General features: G+C 43.7%; 1 protein-coding gene across 2 annotated transcripts in view; it reads left to right on the forward strand.

Moving 5' to 3' along the window:
- The first annotated feature begins 11,238 nt into the window (after positions 1 to 11,238).
- Positions 11,239 to 17,919, forward strand: part of CDKL5 (cyclin dependent kinase like 5) — a 227,453-nt gene continuing 220,772 nt past the window's right edge. The window contains exon 1 of one of the 2 annotated variants that reach the window (XM_024240950.3): positions 11,239 to 11,361. The gene's annotated coding sequence lies outside the window, so the exon portion shown is untranslated. The remainder of the gene's footprint in view (positions 11,362 to 17,919) is intronic. The other variant, XM_054544372.2, reaches the window with a different exon arrangement.

Consider the following 17,919-nt stretch of genomic DNA (forward strand, 5'->3'; position numbering starts at 1 on the left):
TTCAACCATGTTTAGCATGCATCAGTACTTCATTCCTTTTTATTGCCAACTGATATTCCATTGTATGGATAGAACACATTTTGTTTAACCATTCATCACTCCATAGATGTTTGTGTTGTTTCCACTTTTTGACTATTATGAATAATGTTGGTAGTTTCACTGAATGTTGGATTTTTATAACTAGAGGTTTTGCTTCTGTCATATTGATTGGTTGATTAATTGGTTACTGTTAGAATGCCAATTGCCGGTAAAGATTACACACAACACATTAACATTATAGGCTGGTTTCAATGAATTTATCAAGTGTTTTTTTCAGAGCTACTTTTTTTTTTTTTGAGATGGAGTCTAGCTCTGTTGCCCAGGCTGGAGTGCAGTGGCACGTTCTCGGCTCACTGCAACCTCTGGCTCCCAGGTTCGAGCAATTCTCCTGCCTCCCCACAAGTAGCTGGGATTACAGACATATGCCACCACGCCCGGCTAATTTTCTATTTTTAGTAGAGACGGGGTTTCTCCACCTTGGTCAGGCTGGTCTCGAACTCCCCACCTCAGGTGATCCGCCCACCTTGGCCTCCCAAAGTGCTGGGATTATAGGCGTGAGCCACCATGCCCGGCCTCTCAGAGCTACTTTTAAAGAGGAGAAGGTAGGAGATTACTGGGAGAACTAAATCTGAGATCACAGGGAGGCTGGGAAAAAGAGTAGACAGGGAGGCTGGGGCCCATAAAACCAACACTATTGCCTAGACCTTGCCTTGTGTAAATGCATTCATTACAGATAAAGTTTCCAAAGGAGCCTGAGATTTTGCAACCATTAAATTGGCATGTGTAGTTAGATACTCTTTTACTTGGAAGCCAATGAATTGACCATAAGACATGTTGAAATTTCCTTCTCTGCAAAGTCTTTGGTTTGAACGTGTCCCTTTCATGTGTTGGAAATTTAATCCCCAATTCAGCCAGATGTGGTGGCTCATGCCCGTAATCCCAGGACTTTGGGAGGCCAAGGTGGGAGGATGGATTGAGCCCAGGAGTTCAAGACCAGCCTGGGCAGCATGGCGAAACCCCATCTCTACAAAAAAATAATTTAAAAATACAGAAATTAGTCAGGCGTGGTGGCACACACCTGTAGTCCCAGCTACTTGGGAGATGTTGCAGTGAGCTGAGATCAAGCCACTGCACTACAGCCTGGGTGACAGAGGGAGACCCTGTCTCAAAAAAAAAAAAAAAAAAAATTCCCAATGTAATAGCGTTGAGAAGTGGAACCTTTAAGAGGTCATTAGATTATGAGAACGCTGCTCCCGTGAATGGATTAATGCTGTTATCATAGGAGTGGGTGAGTTATCATGAGAGTGGATTCCTGATAAAAGGATGAGTTCAGCCCCTTTTCCCTCTCTCTCTTTCTCATGTGCTCTCTTGCACTCCTCCCTTCCACCATGGGTGACTCAGCAAGAAGGCCCTCACCAGCTGCTGGATCCTCAACCTTGAACTTCTCAGCCTTCAGAACCGTGAGAAATAAATCTCTTCTTTATAAGTTACCCAGTTTCAGGTATACTGTTATACCAGCACAAACTGTACTAAGACAGTCTTGAAGTTACATATTTTACACTGGTGAAGCTAATTAGTAAAATAATAAACTTTTGTTTTTATTTGGCTAATCTATGTGGTGTTTTCAGGAGTTGATTGCCTTATTAATGAATGAGTAAAGTAACAGCTTCTTTCCTTTTTTTTCCACGATTACTTTTTGATTATGTCCATGTTTGTTAACAGTTTGAAGGATAAATAATCAGGAAAATGTAGCTTATGATGATTGGCTCCATTTGTGTATCCCCACCGTGATAAGTACAGTGTTTTCTATATAACAGGTACTTATTAATCTTTGTTGGGCAGATGAACACAAGCCAACCTGGCCATTTGCTAGCAATTCTTGTTAAAAAAAAAAGAAAAAAAAGAAGTTTTCATATATGAGAGACTAACAGAGTTGGCTGAAGTGACATAGTTGGATTATTGACAGATGTCAATAGGTTTCAAGATCTTTCTCCTACTAGAACAGTAATATAGGTGTTTTCTTGATTTTGGAAGCCAAGGTGTGCAAATTCATGTTTTTTGTTTTTTGTTTTTTGTCTTAGGCATTGTATCAGTTATCTGTTGCTGCATAACAGACTACCCCTAAAATGCAGTGGCTTCCCATTATTTTTATTTATTTAATTTTTTTTTGAGACTGAGTCTCGCTCTGTCGCCCAGGCTGGAGTGCAGTGGCGTGATCTCGGCTCACTGCAAGCTCTGCCTCCTGGGTTCATGCCATTCTCCTGCCTTAGCCTCCTGAGTAGCTGGGACTACAGGTGCCCACCACCACACCTGGCTAATTTTTTTGTATTTTTAGTAGAGACGGGGTTTCACCGTGTTAGCCAGGATGGTCTCGATCTCCTGACCTCGTGATCTGCCTGTCTTGGCCTCCCAAAGTGCTGGGATTACAAGCGTGAGCCACCGCGGCTGGCCAGTGTCTTCCCATTATTTATTTTGATAGTGAATTTGCAATTTGAGCAAGGTTTGGTGCAGACTGGCTGTTTCTGTTCCATGTTGCATCACCTGGGGTGAGTTGACTAGGGCTAAAGGAAATGCTTTCAAAAGTGGCTCACTCACATGCCTGGCAAGTTGGGACTGGCTGTTGCTTCCTCTCGGTGGTGACCTCTCCATAGGGTGACTTGGGCTTCCTCACAACACAGCGACTGGGTAGAAACATTGACCACCCCAAGAGAACCAAATGGAATCTATACTGCCTTTTGTAACTTAGCCTTGGAAGTCACACAGTGTCACTTTCACCAAGTCACAAGACCACCCAGATTCAAGGGGAGGGAACATAAACCTTCATCTCTCAATGGGAAGAGTGTCAAAGTCACGTTGCAAGAAGGACATGTGGGCCAGGCGCTGTGGTTCAGACCTGTAATCCCAGCACTTTGGGAGGCCGAGGCAGGAGGATTGCCAGAGTCCGGGAGTTTGAGACCAGGCTGGGCAGCATAGAGAAACCCCCATCTCTATCTAATAAAAAAAAAGGACTTGTGGGATGAGAGATATTGTTGCAGTTATTTGGGGGAAAATACAGCCTGCTGTGGGGATCATTTATTATTTATGATACTTCTCCATGTCCCTAATTTCCAAATTCTAAAGGTACTTTCTATTTGTTTTTATGGTAATATTTTTCCAACTGCTTTCTCTAAACTTGGTGGGTATAACATCTCAGAAGGTAACATTCTTTAAAATAATTTACGTTGTGGCCGATTGATCTTACAGTGCACTAAAGGTACCAGCTGAGCATCTGTCTAGAATGGGAGTGTGTCCTGCTAGGTTTACTCATCCATATAATTCTAACTTTTGTCTGTTTTGGAGAAGAAAATAATACACAGGTAAGCATATCCCTAAATATATACATAAAATAAATGAGAAAATATATATATACATATATTCCCTGGAAGCAGCTTTAAGTCAAGTTTTGGAAGGTTCTATGGTACAGGTGATGGATATAGGTGGATTCAGGGGAAAATCTTATCGACATGTATAGAATAATAAGTGGTCTCTATTTGGGGATTATTATGGCAAGTGATCAACATTTTCAAAGTATTAAAAGTTGAACGAATTGTGCACTAAACATCGACATACCCACTACCTAGATTCTACAATTAACATTTTACTTCATTTGCTTCATCGCCTATCTATCCATTCATCAATCCTTCTATTAATCATCTTATTTTTTATACTTTTCAAAGCAACTTGCAGTCATCAATTGATGAAGTAGCATATTTTGAGGTCTATTTTAAAATGTGGACAATTTCCTTCCTGTTTCAATCTATCTTATAAAAATTATATTTGATTAATATATAAAATCAGATGGGCTCAATAGTTCCCATTATATTAAAAATTAAATCTATGAGAATTTGGTGGAGAAGTTGCTGGATTGTGCTTTGTGATGGGTATTCTTTTTTTCTTCTTTTTTTTTTTTTTTTTTTTTGAGATGGAGTCTCTCTCTGTCGCCCAGGCTGGAGTACAGTGGCACGATCTCAGCTGATTGCAACCTCTGCCTCCTGGGTTCAAGCGATTCTCATGCCTCAGCCTCCCGAGTAGCTGGGACTACAGGCGCATGCCACTATGCCTGGCTAATTTTTATATTTTTAGTAGAGATGGGGTTTCACCATGTTGACCAGGCTGGTCTCGAACTCCTGACCTCAAGGAATCTGCCTGACTTGGCCTCCCAAAGTGCTGGTATTACAGGCATGAGCCAACATGCCTAGCCTGTGATGGGTATTCTTATTTAATATGCTTTTATACATATCTTTGCCTTGACTTGAGAATGTACTAAAAACTTACATATTCTGAACTGAAAAGGAACAGTTATGTCCCTTGAGGAGAGAGGATCACTTGAGCCCAGGAGCCTGAAATCAGCTTGGGCAACATTGCAAAATCCATCTCTACAAATGTATTGTATTTTACATATACATATAAAAATTTGTGTATATATATATATATATACACCTATATATATATGTATACACACACACACACACACACAAAAAACTTGCCAGGCATGGTGGCTCATGCCTGCAGTCCTATCCTAGATACTGGGGAGGCTGAGGCAGGAAGATCTCTTGAGCCTGGGAGGCAGGGGTTGCAGTGAGTCGAGATGGTGCCAGTGCACTCCAGCCTGGGTGACAGAGTGAGATCCTGTCTGAAAAAAAAAAAGAAAAAAAGAAGATAGAAACTTTACTTTGATACCTCTTTGAAAGGCAGAAAGATGTCTTCCTCGCAGAGCTATTGTGGAATAAATGAGACAACATAAGGGAAGTTCCTGGCACATAGTGGCATTCCATACACGGTTTCTACTGCTGAGGGGAAAGAGCTTAAAGGTTGAGTTAGACTTCTTCCTGGGTCCTGGTTCCACTGCCTACTGGCTGGGTGAGCTTGGGCAGGTTCCTAAACCATTATCTGTAAAATGGAGATAGGAACCACTTGTATTAGTTACCCATTGGTGCGTCACAAATTATCCCAAAACTTAGTGGCTTAAAACAGCAAACATTTGTCATACCATAGTTTCTGAGTGTCAGGAATTCAAGAGGGGCTTAGCTGGGTGGTTCTGGCTCAGGGTCTCTCATGAGGTTGCAGTTAGGATGTCAGCTGGGGCTACAGCCATCAAGGACTTAACTGGGGCTGGAGAATCTGCTTCCAAGATGGCGTACTCACATGGCTATATTGGCAGGAGACTTCAGTTCCTCACCTCATGGTCTCTCCATTCAGTTCCTCGCATCATGGTCTCTCCACAGGCCATATATATCTTTTTTGTTTTGTTTTGTTTGAGATTGGGTCTTGCTCTGTCACCCAGGCTGGGGTGAAGTGGTGCTGTCATGTCATGGCTCACTGCAGCCCCGAACTTCTGGGCTCAAGCAATCCTTCTGCTTCAGCCTTCCAAGTAGCTGGGATTATAGGCAAGTGCCAGCATGCCTGGCTATTTTTTTTTTTTGTATTTTATTTTTATTTTTATTTTTTTCTGAGATGGAGTCTCACTCTGTTGCCCAGGCTGGAGTGCAGTGGTGCAATCTCAGCTCACTGCAGCCTCTGCCTCCTGGATTCAAGCGATTCTCCTGCCTCAGCCTTCCCAGTAGCTGGGATTACAGGCGCCCGCCAGCATGCCCTGCTAATTTTTTTTGTATTTTTAGTAGAGAAGGGGTTTCACCATGTTGGTCAGGCTGGTCTCAAACTCCCGACCTCAAGTGATCCTCCTGCCCTGGCCTCCTAAAGTGCTGGAATTACAGGCGTGAGCCATTTTGCCTGGCCAAGGCCTCTTGAAAGTGTCCTCATGACATGTAGCTGGCTTCCGCCTTAGTGAGTGATTCAGGAGAGAGAGCAAGGAGGAAGCTGCAACACCTTCTATGACCTAGTCTCAGGTCATGACCATCAGTGATCAGTACTTTTGCCATATTTTGTTAGAAGTGAGTTATTAAGTGTAGCCCATGTTCAAAGGGGCTTTCATGAGTTGTTAAGCCAAGAGCTGATGGTTCCCTCTCCCCTCTGCCTCCCTATGGTCAGAGAAGTTAGGCTTGGTGAGAGAACTGACCACACCTTCCAAGGAACTGGAGTAAGGGCCCATCACATCCCCTGGTCACTTTATGTTGGTCACTTTGGTCACTTTAGGTGCCATGAGCCACAAGCCTGACAGGTGATGATGGTGGGAAGTGGGGAAAGGGATTTAAATCAAACACAAGATTAGAGTTTTAAACGGTTGATTTTTAATAGCAGAAAACACCCAAATGTCAAAAAAAGTATCCAAGATATGAAGGGACATGAAAGGTAAATTTACCATAAAAACATGTTTCAAAGTAGTGATTAGAGAAAAATAAACCACTTCATTTATACCCCATGGAATTGAGCCTGCTCAGTAACAGCTAATCTTTATAAAGTCCTTACTATGGGTCAGATACTCTTCTAAGTATTTCACAAATAGTCACTCACCTAAACCTATGAAGTAAGCACTATTATCATCTTCATCATCTCCAATTTTTTTTGAGACGGAGTCTCACTCTTTTGCCCAGGCTGGAGTGCAGTGGTGCAATCTCAGGCTCACTGCAATCTCTGCCTCCCAGGTTCAAGCAATTCTCCTGCCTCAGCCTCCCAAGTAGTTGGGATTACAGACACTCACCACCACGCCCAGCTAATTTTTGTATTTTTAGTAGAGACGGGGTTTCGCTTTGTTGGCCAGGCTGGTCTCGAACTCCAGACCTCAAGTGATCCACCCACCTTGGCCTCTCAAAGTGCTGGGATTACAGGCATGAGTCACCGCGCCCGGCTTCATCTCCATTTTTACAGAGGAGGAAACTGAGGCATAGAGAAGTTGAGCAATTTGCCCAAGGACATAACTAGAGCTAGCATTTGAGCCCAGGCCATCTGATGCCTGAGTCTTAAAAGATATAATTGCAATTTAAGGTTTGCTCAAGGTACAGAGGAAAATTGGTTAAAGTGTTAAGGCTGACATTTCTGTTCTTTCCCCACCGTTCCTGGTTAAACTCAGTACCTGGAGGGCAAAGAGAGAGGCTTTGTTTCAAATGAGGAATTGGATTCAAATTTCCAAAATGAAAATTTTCCAAATGGTATAAACTTTAAATGAAAACATGTAAGATCTGACGGTTTGATTTAAGCTCTGAGCAGGGCCAAGGAATAACTAATGCTCACCTCTTCCTGCAAACACTATAAATTTATGTGCTGAGCCAGGCACCGCGGCTCACACCTGTAATCCCAGCACTTTGGGAGGCTGAGGCAGGCGGGTCACTTGAGTTCAAAACCAGTCTGGCCAACATGGTGAAACCCCATCTCTACTAAAAATACAGAAATTAGCAGAGCGTGGTGGCGTGCGCCTGTAGTCCCAGCTACTAGGGAGGCTGACGCAAAAGAATCACTTGAACCCAGAAGGCAGAGGTTGTAGTAAGCTGAGATCATGCCACTGCACTCCAGCCTGGGTGACAGAGCGAGACCCTGTCTCAAAAAAAAAAAAAAAAAATTATGTGTTGATTGGATTCTTAAGCTTTTCTACCAGATCCTGATTGCATTATGAGGTCTAGGCCCAGATGGATACTTCATAAATGTTTTTTTGACAATGAATAGTATGCTTGTTTAGTCTTCTAGACTTGTCCCACATATAGCAAGGATAAAAATGTCTTACTTATTTATTTTTTTTTTTTGAGGTGGAGTTTCGTTCTTGTTGCCCAGGCTGGTAGTGCAATGGCGCAATCTCGGCTCACTGCAACCTCTGCCTCCCGGGTTCAAGCGATTCTCCTGTCTCAGCCTCCCGAGTAGCTGGGATTACAGGCACATGCCACCATGCCCGGCTAATTTCTGTATTTTTAGTAGAGACGGGGTTTCATCATATTGGTCAGGCTGGTCTCAAGCTCCTGATGTCAGATGATCCACCTGCCTTGGCCTCCCAAAATGCTGGGATTACAGGCATGAGCCACCGTGCTCGGCCAAAAATGTCTTACATCTTGATTACCACTTGTTTATTGATTATTGAGACCCATAATGGGTAGCACTCATGGGCTCTGACATCTGTAGTGGAATGCGTCTGTGGCATCTAATAGAAAGTCTGACTCAAACTGTCTGAAATGCAAGGAAAGGGCAGAATTTGTTTAATTAAACAACTCAGTGACGTCATGAAGAACCCAGTTAAAATTTTTTTTTTCTATTTTTCGATTCTGCCTTATTTAGTGTGTAGGCTTTGACCTAGGGCTGGTTTTCCTCTTAGTCACGAAATGACTGTCAGTGGCAACAAGGGTACTTGCTTCCTTGTTCATCCAGCAGGGTAGAGAGGGAAAACCTCTTTCAAAAGTTCTTTCCTTCAGTGTAATTAGGCCACACACTGATTGACTGAGACTCTGGGTAGTGTGGAGGGGGTGGATGCCTGAACAGAGTTGGGGTTCTATTAGAAGGGCAAAAAAGCAAATCGATGCTGGGGAGGTTCTGAAGCTGTTTCTTCATGTGGAAAATGGTGAGAATTTCGCAGAGAATTGAGAGGATTAGAGATAATATGTCAGATTTAGTAAATAAAAATCGAAGATGCTCAGTTAAAATGGAATTTGAGATAAACAGCAAATAATGTTTTAGTCTAAGTATGCTCACCTCTTTCTAAAAACACTACAAATTTATACATTAATTTGGTTCTTAAGCTTTTCTCTCAGATCCTGATTGCATTACAAGGTCTAGACCTAGAAGGGCATTTCATAATTTTTTTGGCAATGGTTAGAACATTGTTTAGTTTTCTAGCCTTGTTCCACATGTATCCAGGATAAAAATACAAATTTATACTAAAAATTATTCATTGTTTATCTGAAATTCAAATTTAACGGGGCATCTTGTATTTTATCTGGCAACCCTAAATCTACGTGAAGTTCTTGGCACATAGCAGGTATCCATTCACTGGCTAGTATTAGTGTTCTTTCTACATAAGAGCTCAGTTAAATGGCAGCATGGTACTTTTTTTTTGGAGACAGAGTCTTACTGTAGCCCAGGCTGGAGTGCAGTGATACCATCTCGGTTCACTGCAACCTTGACCTCCCGGGTTCAAGCGATTCTCCTGCCTCAGCCTCCCGAGTAGGTGGGACTACAGGTGCACGCCACCACTCCCGGCTAATTTTTTTTGTATTTTTAGCAGAGATGGGGTTTCACCATGTTGGCCAGGCTGGTCTCGAACTTCTGACCTCAGGTGATCCACCCGCTTCGGCCTCCCAAAGTGCTGGGATTACAGGCGTGAGCCACCACTCCCGGCGCATGGTACTTTTTAAACTTTTACTAACTTTCTAGAAAGGTTAGTTTTTGACCAAAAGAGGAGTTAACTAAACTGCATGTGACTGCAAGAAATCCTTTACCACTACTCAAAACCAGATCAAAGCAAATGTCCCTAAGCAGAAGGTCATATTTGTACATATGGGATGGCACATTATAAGGCATCTAATATTACTTCTTAATACTAAATTGGACCTATATTAACAGATGTTCAGTTATTGGTTTTTCTCCATCTTCTGAATCTATACGGATAATTAATTTGTTACTTCCGGTTCACCAGGTCTAAATAAAATTTAAAAAAATTATTCATTTGAGTCAAAGGTAATGCTGCTGAAATTCCTAGTACAAAGGCTCTGATATACAGGGATGAAACTGGAGTGATTGCCCCAGGAGTTCTGGATCCACGTGGGTGAAGCTGGAGGTCACAGCACTGTTACTTTGCATCTGGAGGAGGCAGGAGACTCTGAGAAGCCCTCTGTTGTTGCCTCTGACTCCATTTTCCCTCATTGCTAATTCATTTCTCCTACCTGTAAAATTTTCTAATATGCTTCCACTTTCATTTCCTCATCAAATATTCACCGTCATGAAAAAGAAAATCCTATTGGCTTGGTATCAAGTGGCCAAACTGAGCATGCTGCTACATATTGTTACCAGATTCACTACAGGAATAGATTAAGTGGATTTTATCCAAAATATCTATTTCCTATTACAGTACTGCATCTTTCTAATTTGGTGGCTGCTATGACCTCATACACTGCCTATTTTCTGTGCTTTTCCTAACCAGAAGAGACCCTATTTTTCTCCTTTGCTTGTTAAAGTGAAAATTATTATGCAGCTTTCCATAGATTTGTCCCCAATGTCTTTTTAAAAAAATTATTTTTCTTTATTTTCTAAAAGTAGCATTGGAAATGTTATCTCCTTCAATTTCATCACCTCTTCATCCTCCTTGGAAACCCGATCCATGGTGGGAATTAAGATCTTTACATTTCTACTGGTTGGGCGATGACTTCATTGCTTTCAAGCCAGCTGGGGGATCTTGTGTGGCAGAGCATCGGACCGAAGCGGAGGTGTGGGTCGTTGCTGCTGCTGCTGCTGCTGCTACTGCTGCAACAGCTCTTTGCACGCGCCCAGCTGCTGTGTAAGGAATCCTCAGGCTGCTAGGTCTTTGCGCCTAACTCACCCAAGGGACCGCAAGCTGCTGGATGAGTGTACGTGTGAGTGTGTGTTGTGTGTGTGCATATGTGCGTGTGTGTGTGCACACGCAGCGGCAACAGTTGGGCAGCAGCAGCAATGGACTTCGATATCATTTTTACCAACAACAGAGATAAACCATCCGCCATCCTGCATTTCTCAGCTCCCGCCCCGAGTGTGTTCTCCCCCTCTTCCCCGACTTCCCCCACCCCAGCCCCCGGCACGGGTCCCTCCGGAGGGAGGGCAGGGTAGCTGCGCTGCAGGCAGGATTCCCTCTTTTTTCCGCAGTGACAGGCGGATTCCGGGGCCTCCTCGCCACCCCCTACCCCCGCAGCCACCCCTTTCTCAGTCACGATCTCCCCACCCCACCACCGTCGACCCTCTCCCTGCTTCCCCGCTCTCCCCCCGGCGTCGGCTCCAGGCTCGGGCCCCGCCCCTCTCAGCCTCTCCAGCCCAGGTTGCTAGGGCTTGGCGGGGCAACCAAACCTGGCGTGCCAGGAGGCGCGGCGCGCGCGTGAGCGCGCAGGCGAGCTTGTATAAGGAACCAGCGTTCTTTGGCTTCGGAGACTCGAGCACGAGCGGCGCGAGCCCGAACTCCAGGACAAGCGCTTCCTCCTCATTGGCTCCTACCAGAAGGGGGCGGGGTAAAGGCGGGATCGGGCAAAACCTGAGGCGCTTTCCCATTGGTCCGAACTGGCCGGCTGGGGCGGGGCAGTTAGCAAAATAGGCTGCGCGTTCGCTTCTGCTAGAGGGCGGGGCCGGAGGTTTCGATTAGTTGTCTCTGCCGCTGGGGAAGGTAAAGCGGCGACGGCGTTCTCAGGAGCTGTGGGGTCCCCTGCTAGAAGTGGGGGACTCGGCGGGGTGAGTAGTCGCACCGCCACCCGCCCGCCAAGCCTTCTTACCCTTACATCGGCCCCGCGTCCACCCAGCTTCTCCTGAGAATGGGGACCCACCCGGTCCCCACGGGCGGACAAGAGAAGGGGCGGCGGCGCCGGTCCCCCCGGAACGGGGCGACGCGGTGAGGACGTCCCAACCCGGAGTGGCCCCTCTTCGGCGCTCCCCTGCGCCTCTGGAAGGGCTTCCCCCGAGGGGCTGGGGCTGTCTTTTGGGGTGTGGGGAGGCGAAAGGGTGTGAAAGAGGGGCGGCTAGTCGAGCCTGCCCCGCGGGGCTCCCCTCAGCGGCGGGTCTGCGGCGTCCCCGCCCCGCCGCTCCCGCGGCACGAGCTCCCCGGGGCTTGCGGCGAGGTAAGCCCCTTCCTGCCGGTGCCGAGGAGGGGCCTGCGCGCCCGAGCCCCCTGCCCGAGTTCGGAGGGAGCCCGAGACTCGCCAGAGGCCGTCAGTCGCGGCCCTGGCCCTTCTGTTCTGACCTTGGCTGCCCGCGAGAGTGGGCTAGCGACCCGCCGCCCGCCCCGCGGCTCCGCAACCTCCCCCGAACAAGTTTCAGGCGATGCTGTGAAGTTCACGACTGGCATAGTGCGGGGAAGAAGAATGGCCCCTTCTCAGACCTTCATACCCTTTGGACCCTCATAGAAATCGGATTCTGGGATTTGGAACCGTCTCCCAGAACGAACGGGTCCTCCTTGCATTGACACGTTTTGTGCCCACGTTGGGGAAAAAAATAACCTGAACATATTTCAGTGTAAAGGCAGATCTTCCTTGAGGGTTTTGTTTTTCGCTTCACTTGAGTGTTAAAGAACAGATGCCTGAATAAGAAAAGCCTGACCTTAGTATCTCTACAGTGAGATTAGACGGGTGCTGTGATATTTAAGTAGTTGCAGATCAGTATTCTGTTAGCACAATCTATTTTAATTGGCTGGAATTTAAGCTGATTTTAGAAAGTATTGTTGACACCGAATGATTTCTTTCTGTGCATCTGAATTAGGTTTGTTTGAACGTAATGGTTATATAGTTAATGTAAAAGATTACACAAATTAATTTGTCTGAGAGCGTTTGTCTGAAACAGGAGACAGAGATGTGTATAGAACAGGATTATCGTTTTAGGTAACATCTGCTGGAACATTTCCAGCTTGTTTCTTTCTTGCTGTAGGGTTACAAAAAAGACATCTTCACCGAGGCTATTCGGAATTACATGTGAGTGACACTTAGATGTAAATTTGTTTTTATTTCCTTCAAGTGTTTTAAAATGTTTTATTCACAAAATGTGAAGAGGCTATATTTACTTGTTCCTGTGTCTTAGTGTTGAAGGGGATAGTATGATCTTATGATTAACAATCCAATTAGGGTCCATTAATAATAGATTTTTAAAAAAGGCGTGCTGCTTTTCGAGAATATGATAGGTTGAGTACCTAGCAAGACTTTTAATTTCTTTTTATTAAAAGTACTATTTTAGGATTGAGCATTTTTGGCGTTGACACTGAAACCAGGAATAAGGAAGCCTGCAGCAGTCTTAGCAGTTTGACACCACCAGTAGGTGTTTCTGTTGACAAATGCAGAGAAGAGAACATTTGGGAAGGAAATCTTTTTTTCGGGGCGGGGGTGGGGGCGGTGGGGGGTGGGGGGGGGAAGGTGAGGGTGGTTGAGGAGGGAAGGAGCCAGAAGAGAGAAGCTGTAGAGCTAATGCTGCCAGCACTGTATGCTGAGCATTTCACAAGTACAAGGAAACCTAATTAGGGAAAAATTCCGTTTGGCTGTATTAAATAATAGAACTCCAAAAGAGGCATACTAAATAAAGTTAACCATTCCAAGAGTGTTAAATATTATCTGCCATTTCAGAGTAGTTGGGGGTTCCTCAATTGGAGAGGGTATCAAATCTCTTTGAATTGTCTTGCCTTTTTAACATAGTCAATGCAGCGATTAATTTGCTAGATGTATATATATCAAACAGTTGAGTATTCCAGTTTTGTTGTTTAGCATATTTCCTAAACCTAAATTTTTTAAAATCAAAATCTGATATATTTTTTAAAAAATTTGAAATAGAATTCTTTGTCCAGAGAGTATTCCTTTTTTCCTGGCTCAGTCTTAAAATTTATTCATGATTTAGGGGTTTATGATTGGTATTTTTTTACCCCTTTTTCTCAGGTTTTTGATTTTTACTTATGCAAGTTCCCTAAGTCTGCCTTTGTTTATATTGTAATTTTCTTGGAATTATTTAAATCAGAGTGTGGCATCTATTGTGTCCCCTGGGGTTTTAAAAGGAAAGGCTTCCATTGAAAGAAATTGCAGGGCCGTCTCGCATAGATGGGTAATAGAAGGTTGACTGATTGTGAGTCAGATGTATTCGGTTGCAAATATGCTGCTTGGGGTTAAGGCAGTTTCAGTTAACGGGAACCAGATTTTACATGGTGTTTCTACTTTGAAGGTATAGTATTGTTACATTACAAACTGAAAGACAGAGGTGGAGAAATTCCTTTAAGTATCACCCCTAGCCTTGTTTCACCACTGTGTCCAGGAATCTATGAGAGACTCTTAACAATAGCTGCATTGTTGGAAATGACAGTGGCTTCTCTTGCAGAAAGTTAACCTTTCATTATGATTTTCATTTCAGTTTACTTTGTAAAAGAAAATTTAGCTTTATCTGAGAAATTGGCTGTAAGAAATTTGTAAAGAGAGCAAGGAAAATAGGTTTTCTTCAACATGTCTGTTAAAATTCACATTCTCTCCCCTTCCGTTTTGATAACTGGTGGTGATCTTTATTTCCTCTAGATATTAGAAGGTATGCTAACACAGTACCTGATTTTTGGCAGTTACTGTGGGGATATGACTTTTTCATGTAATAAATTGATGTCAAATAATAATATGAGGCATTTAGGAATAAATTAATTCACATGCATAGATCTAAAACATGAGGGTAATCTTTTAGATAACCCTTCACTTTGGTACAAGAATAGCACAATTTGAAGTATTAAGTTGCTTTCTAAGTAGAAAAAGCTGTTTACTCAGAATTGGGTAATTTTAGATTTTAAAGTTTTTTTTTTTTTTTGCAACATCAAATAATTTGGCAACATCAAATTTCTTGTTAAAGGAGGAGATAGAATCTCACAGATTCTTTATCATCTGATCATGGCATCAGTTGGACTACATTTCAACTTAGGACAATAATGCAATTAAAAGACTACATTTAAACTTTCTGTTTGGAGGTTTTTCTAATTTGCTTTCAATCTCAAGCTCGACATTAGAAATCTTTTGTTGGTGATGCACAATTTTAGTGTTCAGATTTTAGGTTTTGATCGTTTTTAGAATTTTTTTTTATGTGTGTAGAGCAGTGCATGGATGACTGAATTAATCAAAGATCTGGCCTCATTTCTCATTCACGTTTGTACATTTCCTCACACTGAGATACGAGCTTGGGTGCAATTCTGTTGGTGGGTGTGAAAGCTGAGGGTAAGGACCTTCTACCTAGAGACTGATAACATTTAAATATTTCAGATTTGGGAATTAATAGAAAGTTATTTATTAGGTTAAAAGGAACTAGCCCATTCAGGTATTTGAAATTGATTGTCAACACTTTGAATTAAGCTCTTAGAAACATTGGTGTTTGAGATAATCCTAATCAGGGTCAAGTTTTGGGTGTGGTCTCTCTTTTGGGCAGTCTTCTCTGTAATAATTATAATACTCCATCTATTGAGCCTTACTGCATGCCAGACACTGTGACAAGTAATTTATTTGCATGAATACATGTGTGTTCTTACAACAGCTCTATGAAGTAGGTCTTCTTACCTCCTGTGTACATGTCAAATGGGCTCAGAGAAATAAAGTACTTTGCTCAGATTACCCAGCTAGTCATCAGAAACAGCAAAATTGCCATCCAAACTGGTCTGACTTGAAGCCGTGCTCTTCAAAACCATGCTTTCTGCTTCTCTTTAGGAAACTGATTTCCCAAGCATATTTATTTTTGACATAGGGTCTCACTCTGTTGCCCAGGCTGAAGTGCAGTGGTGTGATCACAGCTTTCTACACCCTTAACTTGGCAGACTCAATGGATCCTCCCACCTCAGCCTCCTAGTAGCTGGAGACTACAGGCACGTGCTCCCATACCCGGCCGATTTTTCTTTATTTTTAATAGAGGCGGGGTCTCATGATGTTGCTCAGGCTGATCTTGAACTCCTGGCGTCAAGCGATCCTCCCACTTTGGCCTCCCAAAATTCTTGGACTACAGGCATGAGCCATCACCAAGGCCACCCCAAGGGTATTTTGAGTTCCTACTGTATATCATGCCTCGGGTGTACTGAAGGTATACATATGCTTCTTGGAGTTCATGGGCTACTCTGGCAAGGCTGCTGGACCTTTAGTCACATGGGGGACTGAACTCAGATCCATCAGGACTGCTGGATAGGACAATTGGAAGTGCAGACTTTTCTAACCAGAGGGTCAGACTTTTCTAACAGAGGTTCTGTTTCTTCATAAATGAAGGCTGTACATAATCATGCCAAAAATGAGGTAGTTGTTTCTAATTAGCTACTTGGTATTTCATGTTTCTGGATATTGCATTATAACTTTTGATGGACTTTGATTAAATTTGCTACACTAATAAAGGCTACGAAGATACTCTTTGAATTCAATTTTGTGGCTTAGATATACCCTTGAAGTAAAATGGCAGCCATTATAATTTGCAGATGGGCACCTCTTGTGTAATTATGACCAGTGAAATAAAATCTGGAGGTAAAGTCTATAGAGATATATTATTATTGCGTGTGTGTGTTATTTTTGAGATGGAGTCTTGCTCTCTTGCCTAGGCTGGAGTGCAATGGCGTGATCTCGGCTCACTGTAGCCTCCGTCTCCTGGGTTCAAATGATTCTCCTGCCTCAGCCTCCCAAGTAGTTGGGATTACAGGTGTATGCTACTACGCCCAGCTAATTTTTTTGTATTTTAGTAGAGACGGAGTTTCACCGTGTTGCCCAGGCTGGTCTCGAACCTCCTGAGCTCAGACAGTCCACCCGCTTCAGCCTCCCAAAGTGCTAGGATTACAGGCATGAGCCACTGCGCCCACCCCTTGTTGTGTGCTAATACAGAGGTTGGACTCTGAAAATTTTTCTACATGAAAGTAGAACTTTCTGCTATTTAAAGCTTCTTGTGATTAAAACAAATTTTCTTTAAATTTTTAATTTTTTTTTTTCTTTTTTTTTTTGAGATGAGTCCCCCGCTCTGTCGCCCAGGCTGGAGTGCAGTGGCGCAATCTCGGCTCACTGCAACCTCCGCCCGCCGGGTTCAAGTGATTCTCTTGTTTTAGCCTCCTGAGTAGCTGGAATTACAGGTGCCTGCCACCACGCCTGGCTAATTTTTTTGCATTTTTAGTAGAGATGGAGTTTCACCATGTTGGCCAAGTGGTCTCGAACTCCTGACCTCAGGTGATCCTCCTGCCTCGGCCTCCCAAAGTGTTGGGACTACAGGCATGAGCTATCACACCTGGCCGTGATTTTTTTTTAAAACAAGACCCATCATTAAGAGAACTAAACAGTTATGTGCCCTAAAGGAGCACTTAGAAGTCCATGTTAGGAAAAAAGAAGACTTAACATCTTTTTCTGTAATCGATTAAAATCACTTTTCTTACCTATTGAAGTTAGAAAGTGCTGATGAATACTGTAGAGCCTCAGGGCCAGAAATATCTTGGCCAAAGCAGGACCATATTTCTACACAGATGGGACCTGTGCGTTAATTTTGTTGATTCCTTTTTTTTTTTTTTTTTTGAGACGGAGTCTCGCTCTGTTGCTCAGGCTGGAGTGCAATGGCGCGGTCTCGGCTCACTGCAAGCTCTGCCTCCCGGGTTCACGCCATTCTCCTGCCTCAACCTCCTGAGTAGCTGGGACTACAGGCACCCACCACCACGCCCGGCTAATTTTTTTTTTTGTATTTTTAGTAGAGACCGGTTTCACCGTGTTAGCCAGGATGGTCTCGATCTCCTGACCTCGTGATCTGCCCACCTCGGCCTCCCAAAGTGCTGGGATTACAAAATTTTGTTGATTTCTTTATAATGTAATGGAGGTGTACTTTACATACCATAAAACTCACCTTTTTAGTGTATGATTCAATTATTTTTAAGTGAATTTATGGAGTTGGTGTAACTATCATTACAATCCAGTTTTAGAACATTTCCATCACCCCCCAAAATTCTCTCCTGTCAATGAGTTTTTTTAACCTTATTTACTTGCTTCACCTAGACCTCTCTTCTTTTTTTTGAGATAGGGTCTCACTCTGTTGCCTAGGCTGGAGTGCAGTGGTGTGATCTCACCTCACTGCAACCTCCACCTCCCAGGCTCGACCAATCCTCCCACCTCAGCCTCTTGAGTAGCTGGAACTACAGGCACACGCCACTGCACCTGGCTAATTTCTTTCTTTCTTTCTTTTTTTTTTTTTTTTGAGACGGAGGCTTGCTCTGTCACCCAGGCTGGAGTGCAGTGGTGTGATCTCGGCTCACTGCAACCTCTGCCTACTGGGTTCAAGCGATTCTCCTGCTTCAGCCTC

The sequence above is a fragment of the Pongo abelii genome, chromosome X (genome assembly GCF_028885655.2).
Source record: "Pongo abelii isolate AG06213 chromosome X, NHGRI_mPonAbe1-v2.0_pri, whole genome shotgun sequence".
In the NCBI taxonomy this organism is placed as follows: Eukaryota; Metazoa; Chordata; class Mammalia; order Primates; family Hominidae; genus Pongo; species Pongo abelii.